The sequence below is a fragment of the Cricetulus griseus genome (genome assembly GCF_003668045.3).
Source record: "Cricetulus griseus strain 17A/GY chromosome 1 unlocalized genomic scaffold, alternate assembly CriGri-PICRH-1.0 chr1_0, whole genome shotgun sequence".
Taxonomy (NCBI): Eukaryota; Metazoa; Chordata; class Mammalia; order Rodentia; family Cricetidae; genus Cricetulus; species Cricetulus griseus.
In genome coordinates, this window is record NW_023276806.1 from 159,726,265 (window position 1) to 159,734,785 (window position 8,521).

Below are 8,521 nucleotides of genomic sequence, written 5' to 3' on the forward strand. Positions count from 1 at the left end.
CGGGCAGTGGTGAAAGGTCCCAGGCAGCCACTTCTTTCCCATCTGAGGGCCTTGAACTTTGAGTGCTGTTTTTAGAAATGCTAAATCAGGAACAAATACTTTCAGGGTATTTTGCTCTTGGTATATCTTTTGCCAGCAGAACAGCTAAGTTAGTGAACTACCAGGTAATGCTGGGGACTGCTGTTTCTATGGCAAGTCTGGTGTCATGGATCAGTCTCTGAGTGGGCTTCATTTCTGCTGAAGGTGAGAATGAGGGTAAGAGGGCAACCGTGGATCCCTTGGACTTCCCCACTGAGTCCTTAGCTCTCCATCACATAAAAGGAGCCACAGGGACGCTAGCCATTGTCACTGGCATTTGTATTCTTCCACATTCATGCAGCTGAGCAGCTTCGACCCCTGTTCTACATTACAGGCTCACTCTCTAAACAGCAGGACCATAAATCACACCCAACTTTTCCCTCATACTCTAATTTACTACATGAGTGACAGGTTGGTGTTTTTATCCAAGGAAAGGACCTTGCAACCAAAGAGGAACCGAATTCTAAAGCACAGGGTAATCAAGAAAGGTATGCCTCTATTTGCCACCACATTCCTCCTGAGGGCAAGGTAGAGAGACAGGCTGACTGGAAAGCCAGTGAATTGTTGAGTCCCTTGAAGATCAAGCCATGAGGTCATTGCTGGTTTATTCTATGTTCTCATACACTGTGGACTAGCCCAGTCCTAACATCCAATGCCTTTTAGCATTTCTTTCCCTCACTCAAGAGAAAAAATTCTTAGTAAGTTCCCTCATATCTCTGGTTCCTAGAGTTCATGTTAATGCTAAAGTTTAAGAACCTCCCAGGTGAAAGTATGGGTAGATAGGTGGGTGAGTGGAGACATGGATGAATGGACAGATGGATGGACAGAGTAGATGGTGAGCAAGCAGGTAGGTGGAAGGGTGGATGGATGGTGAGCATCTTAAAAAATATGTCAGCCAGAAATCAGTATCAGTTATTAATCATACAGCACAAATTTCTAATGCATTGCTAAATGCATATACAACCTTATCCATCTACAAGCTGCCTTATGCTATAGATACTGTTAGTCTTGCTTGATTAAGGAGACTATCAAGACTTAAGGAAATTAATTTTATAAAGCCTTATAAAGAATAAGCCTCAGGCAGGGCGTGGTAGCACACAACTTTAGTTCCAGCACCGGGAGCCAGAGGAAGGAGGATCTCTATTAGTTCAAGGCCAGCCTGATCTACAGAGCAAGTTCCAGGTTGGCCAGGGATGTTACACAGAGAAACCCTGTCTCAAAAAAGCAAAAAATAAATAAATAAACCTTATAACCAGGATTTGAACTCATCCAATCTGACTCCCAAGTTTATCCCTTATCCACTTTATGATAGTATCTGTCTTGTTCTCTGTTTTTCTAAGATATCTTATAGGCAAATTTCCAAACAGCTGTATTTATTATCAGCTCCTGTAGTTGAAATAAATGCACAATGTTGTTTGAAGTCAATCTGTCAATCCATTATTTCATTAACAGTTGTACCTCCTATTAGAAAGTCCTCCAGAGCAACTGCATGTCATAGCCCGTTTCTGGAAATGTTCTAAAAAGGCAATGGCCATCAGAGATGTATTCCTACAGAAATCTTGTAGACAAAATTTGTGTCTCACTTAGCAATGATCAAAATTCATTGTTCAGAGGGAACCTGCTATGGAATCTTTTATAGAGCAAGTTTCTCTACTGCATCTGTTTAGAAATTTTTTACTATTACTTTAAATTTTCTTCCAGTAGGACACACCTCCAGTAACTAATGCACTACTGAAAATAAGTCATTTGCATTGTAAGGGTCATCGAAGTGGCTAAACCGTTAAAGGCCTCTGCTGCCAAGTCCGATGGCCTAAATCCAATCCCTGAAACCCATTAAAGGTAGGAGAGAACCAATTCCACAAAGTTGTACAGACACAACAACACACAGTGAAATAATAATTAGAAAATATTATATAATCTTCACTATAGAGGTCTAATGACAGGCAACAGTCAAGGACTTATATCATTGTGTGTCAAAACTTTGACAGCCTCAAAAGATAAATGAAGCACTTGTTTTCTCTCATTTGTGGTTTCTAGATTTCATTTAGACACATGAAATCATATATGTACATATGCCATGAAAGTAGAAGTGAAACTTTCTGGAAAAACAAAGGATTAATCAGGGGGAATAAGAAAAATGGGAGGGTAGAGAGGTTTGGGGGAACAATATGCTCAAAGAACATTATATATAGTTGTGTGATAATGTCCTTATGTGGCCCAGTAGCATATACAATGAATGTATAGTAATGAAAACAAAAATATTACATATGTAATATTTTTTGTTAAAAAGAATAATTACTGGGTGGTAGTGGCACATGCCTTTAATCCCAGCACTCAGGAAGCCCAGGCAGACGGATCTCTATGAGTTCAAGGCCAGGGCTACACATAGAAACACGGTCTCAAAAAAAAAAAAAAAAAAAAAAAAAAAGAATAATCAGTATAAAATATGTGTTGAGGACTCAGACTCAAACCATAACCTGCAGACATCCTTTCCCAAGCCCACCAATCTTCCTACACAACCAGTGTGTGCATTCTGGAAGAGAAAAAGAAATGCAGATTGTTTCTGTGTGTCAGATACTGACAGCAATCAAGTTTCAGAAGTCAAGGATACAAGGCAAGCCTCCCCCCAGCAGTCTGAAAAGGCAGCCATGGAGGATGCTGGGGCCTTCTGCCTGCAGCTAGTTCTGCATAGTTTCCCACTGGTATTTTTGTCTTGTTATTATGCAAAAAGTCACATTGACAGAAATCCATTAGCACATGTGATAGAATCGCATTCTTCTCTAGCCATTCCTGACATGTGTGTCACTTTAAAACATAAGGTCCTACTGAGAGGTCAACTCCACACTTTTTTTTTTTTTTTTTTTTTGCCTTTTTCCATTACAAGAAAAGCTATGAGTGGGGTCCCACGGACAGGGGCCCTACAGCATCCGCCTCTGTCTCAATCTCCTGTAGCTGCTGTCAACAACCCAAATGATTTAACTGAGTGACACAGAAATGCTGGTTTAATCATCAAAAAATTATGAAAATTTTATGCTTCCTTGTATGATTTTATTTAATGTCATCTCTATGCGGTTTTGTACTTGCTATTTTGGTATATTCACATTTCATATTATATAAACTTTCCACATAGGTTAATTAAAAACAAGTCATAAAACCAAGTGGCAAGGCCAGCAAGATAGTTTACCAGGAAAAGGCACTTGCCCTGTGACCTCCATTTGATTCCTGGGTGGAAGGAAAAAGCTGGCTACACAAAGTTGTCCTCTGACCTCTACATATGTGCCACGTCAGGCACACACCCCCACATCATAATAATACATACATCATACATATACACACATCATACATACATAACACACATCATGCATACATAACCCAATAATAAAGAGAAGTTATTTTTAAGAATAAGTGGTAAATCAATAGTGATTTGATCTCTTAAGAGAGAATTCTGGAAGATCCTTATAAATTAGGAAAAAATTAGGAAGCTTAATGAAGACATACAATATATAACTGCCTTAACTTAAAGGACATTATTACCACAAGAAACTGGGGGGTTGCCGGGCGTTGGTGGTGCACGCCTTTAATCCCAGCACTCGGGAGGCAGAGGCAGCCGGATCTCTGTGAGTTCGAGGCCAGCCTGGTCTCCAGAGCGAGTGCTACACAGAGAAACCCTGTCTTGAAAAACCAAAAAAAAAAAAAAAGAAAGAAAGAAAGAAAGAAACTTGGGGGTTTAAAGATAAAATCTTTTCTTCTCTTTTTGTACTAGGTAAGTCCTTTATATTGGAATAGCTATTATTATTTTCAATTTTATTATGGTATTTGTATGGTGTGTGTGTATGGAGTGTATGTATGTATATGGTGTGTGTGTTATGGTGTGTGTGTATGGAGTGTATGCATGTATATGGTGTGTGGGTATGTGTGGTGTGTGGGTATGTGTGATATGGTGTATGGGTATGTATGGAGGGTATGTATGTATATGGTGTGTATGTGCGTATGGAATATATGTATGTATATGGTGCGTGGGTATGTGTGGTGTGTGGGTATGTGAGGTGTGTGTGTGTGTATGGAGTGTATGCATGTATATGGTGTGTGTGTATGGTGTGTATGTGTGTATGGAGTATATGTATGTATATGGTATGTGGGTATGTGTGGTATGTGGGTATGTGTGGTGTGTGGGTATGTGTGGTGTGTGGGTATGTGTGGTGTGTGGGCATGCACATGAGTCAAAGGACAATTTTCAAGAGTCAGTTTTTTCCTTCCCCCAGGGTTCTAGGAATCAAACTCGTCTTGAGGTTTGCATGTTGATGCTTACTCTATAGTCATCTCATCAGCTCTGAAATAATTATTCTTGTAAACTGCGAGTCTCTTCAAAGGGCAAAGACTATCCAGTTCAACTTAGATCCCTAGCAGTCTGCTGAGTACTTACTTGCACACAGTAGCTGTTCATTAAATATTCATTGACTAAATGAATGGGTAGATGACTGCTGCCTTATGCAAATACACCAGTGTCCTTTTGGCCACTTGTTGAAGAGTTTCTATCATTGTGTTTTAATTTGATTTAATGTGTGCTTTTAGTGTATAGAATTTACAATTACTTGTTATATATAGCTACATGTATTCAGTCCTCCCTCTACTAAACAGAAACATGAGACTCGGAAAGGCTAAAAAAAAACAACTGTGGTGTGCGCCTTTAATTCCAGCACTACTGAGGCAGAGGCAGGTGGATCTCAGTGAAGCCAGCCTGATCTACAAAGCAAGTTCCAGGACAGTCAGGACTGATGCACTGAGATACTCTGTCTCAAAAACAAACAAAGCAACAACAACAACTAAGCCATCTAGGAGATAGATATGGTCCTCAGACCTTACAGTCTAGTGTGACAGAGAAAACACACCCCTGTTGACAAAGCTCTAAGAAGAAACATTATCCTTAAAGCAGCCACAGGTTTCAAAGAAAGGCCAATCACATCCATTGTAGGGATTAGGACCCAGTCCTTTGCAAATTTACCCTGCAGTTAGGCACCCGGAATGGCTGCCTTGGGCGCCAACCCAGGCAATGTGGAGAGGGCTGTGGAGAGGGCTGTGGAGAGCAGGGGGACTGGCATTCCTCTTCTCTTATGAATGTCATTGGTTTCTGTTGCACACAGTCTGTCTTGGACTGCTGGTGTGGCTCAGTTGATGAAAGGTCACAAGCCTGGTAATTGAGTTCAATACTTGAACCTACATGGTAGAAGAGAGAACCAACTTCAGTAAGTTGTCCTCTATCTCTACACACTTGCCTTGAGCACTCACCACCTCAAATGGATGAATCTGAGATGCTGTCTAAGACAGATGTGAATGATGTATGGAGTTGTGAAAACTACGTGTGCAGGGGAGAATATCCCCTCCCTCAATGAAAGCCCAGAAACAGGAAACAGTGGAGTGTATCTAGAAATGGAGGGTAGCATTTAATTAGGATACGTGATATATGCAAGAAAATAATAAAAGAGAAGACTGGAGAAGTAGTCTAGGGCCATAGCATGTAATGTCTGACATCTTCAAACTGCAAATGCTTCATAAATATTAGAATTATTATCTACTCTCATTTCTTCTCGAGTAAATGAATAAAATAGACTGAATAAAAGATTCCTTCCAAGGGGGGAAAAAAGGCAACATTCTATGCCATTGTGATGGCTCTCAACCCAAGAAAGCATGTGGGAGGGGGGAGACAGAAGGTCACACACAAAGTGTCACAAACCTTACCCAGTAGTGCTCATCTGGGAACAATGCTCTACACTTATAGTTAAAACAAAGAGTATCTTACCAGCTGTCATGTCTTCAGCTCCTGTTCTCAGGAGAGTCATCAGTGACCTGCTGATAGTGTTACCGGCCTATTGTCAGTCTTAGGTGACCCATTGTAGTCTGTGGTATTTGTCACTGTTAACCACTTTCTCAACCTTTGTTTCTCACAGCTCATTTTATTTCTCTTCCCTCGCTAACCCTTCACAATCTTATAACTTACTGCTCCTGCACTTGTCTGTATTGTAAAGATGACCTCCATGCTGTGTCTGTGCTTGTCTTCTCATGCTGCACTCTTTCGGGGCTTTTACCACCTTCTCTCGGCTTCAACCACCTGAAAATGCTGTAAACTGTATTTGTGACCCTCACACTTTTCTCCTACGCCTACGATTATTTCCAGTTGTCCATTATAAGTTATTAGCATAGCCCACAAGCACATCAGAGCTAATGTCTGACCCTGAGTTCATGTTTTTCTCCCTCTTCTGCAACCTCTATCCCAAACACACGTCCATCTATCCCAACCTTCTCTTGCTTATCTTCATAAGCAATGTCATTCTTTTTCACCAAATTGGAAAGCTTAAACCTTCCTCAATATCTGCTTGCCCTTGACGAGTTTTTTCCCATCTGACGGTCTTTATAAATCTTTTTGTTATTGTTTGTGGTTCCTTGTCTTACACAGGGTCTTAGCCTCAAAAACAAACACAAACAAAACTTTTCTATGCAAACTTTTCTCACACCTACTCCTTCTGCCTTATGTGTCCTTGTCAACTCTTGGTCCTTTTGTCTCCCTAATGTTCTACGTGTCTGCCAGAACTATACCCATGCCCTGATTCTGTTTGAAAACTTCTTAAGCCATTAAATCCCTAAGACAAAACTTAATGTCTTGGAGTAAGCTCTTCCACAGTCTGGACTCTATGGATTTTTTAATTCTGTCCTACAACCCTTCAACTCCTGTCCACTCAATCCATACTCCCCAGATGGGCCATGCTCTTGCACACACTATTCCCACAAGCTGGGATCCCCTTAGGAACCTCCCTAGGATAACACCATAATGCCCCTTCAGGCATCTACCATGGACCGTTCTAGGGCCCCAAAAACAAAAATTAGAAGATAAAGACCCTCCTGTCAATGATCACAACCCAGAGAAATGGAGACAAGCATGTCAACAGATAATAATAATGGCCTGTGAGACACACAAACTAGCAATATGCAGAAGGAACAGGAACAACACAGAGAGCAGCTGACCATGGGGAGCTCGACAGGAAAGCGTGTCAGCATCGCTAAGACAGATGGGGAGAGGCGGTGTCAGCATGGCTCAGGGCATTGTCCTGAGGCAGCTCCCACATAATACACAAACAGAATCAAAGGAAATAATCCAAGTAAACTGTATACCTAAAAATGATTAAGATAGTGAATTTTATGTGCTTTCACTGCAATTAAAAATTTTTTAAATTGTTTTTAAAAAGTACAATTGGGGAGTTCCAGTGGGCAACTACCTACCTCTCCCACCTTTTCAACATATGAACTCTCTCCCTGTCTTTTAGACCCAGCTCTCACACCTGAGGACCACACTCCTGTGAGCCTTGTGGACTATCTCAAGCTGTGTAGCCTTCATCTTTGCTGGTTCCTATGCAGACCTCTAGCACTCCACAGTGTATGGAAACTTTTATTCACGACTCTGTTTTTCCTATAAGCCCATGAGGTCCTTGATGTCTGGCACCACTTCTCAAACATGGATCCTACACCTCTATAAGAATTTCTGATTAAAGGTGGTGGTGCACACCTTTAATCCCAGCACTCAGGAGACAGAGGCAGGTGGATCTCTGTGAGTTTGAGACCAGCTGGTCTATAAGAGCTAGTTCCAGGACAGCCTCCAAAGCCACAGACAAACCCTGTCTCAAAAAAAAAAAAAAAACAGAAAAAAAAAGAATTTCTGTTGCTTGATTAATTAATCTACTATGAATAAACTGTCTTTCAAACTCCACACTAATGGCTTTGCATATACAATCTCCTTTCACCCTCACGGTCACATATATGTGTTGTACATACATATACATGCACTATACATATGCATTCTTCAGGATATAAACAGTCTAATTTTCATTGTACGGACATGGAAATTGAGAGGCTGGTTATCTTTCCAAAGGTCATACAATTGGAGCAATGAAGTCAAAGGGAATTTTCAATGTCAAGATAAGTAATATATAAAGTTTTGAAAGGAAAATGTAGGATATAGAAATTTAGTTGACAGGTCATGGCAGAAAAACCTGCCCTGGGCAATAGCAGACTGTGTGCTACACACCTTGCTGAAGGGGTTTTGTATGGAGTAACTTCAACCTTTGGAAGAGGTAGACAGTGTATTGAAGGAGTCGAGACTTGGGAAAGCTAAGTTTCTCCCTCCGAATCACAGAGCTGAGGAGGAAGGAACTCAAAGCAAGATCTCTCCCACCATTTCTCATTTGATTCTTGGAGGGAGGAGTGGAAAGGAGATGAGATTCTGAGGTGGAGAGATTACCTGGATGTTTGTCAATATGTCAGAATCATGTGACTAAGAGGGTAGAATGAACTGAAAAGCCAGAGCAGTTCTGTAGTGACCCTGTAAGGAGTATTTTGTTTTTAATTCAGGTGAAATTGAATTGAGCATCAGTTAGAGGGCCCAGCTGAGATCACA

General features: G+C 40.9%; 1 protein-coding gene across 2 annotated transcripts in view; it reads left to right on the forward strand.

Moving 5' to 3' along the window:
* The window catches only part of Ntn4 (netrin 4), a 102,446-nt gene that overhangs the window by 78,592 nt on the left and 15,333 nt on the right, over positions 1-8,521 (forward strand). The window lies entirely within an intron of this gene.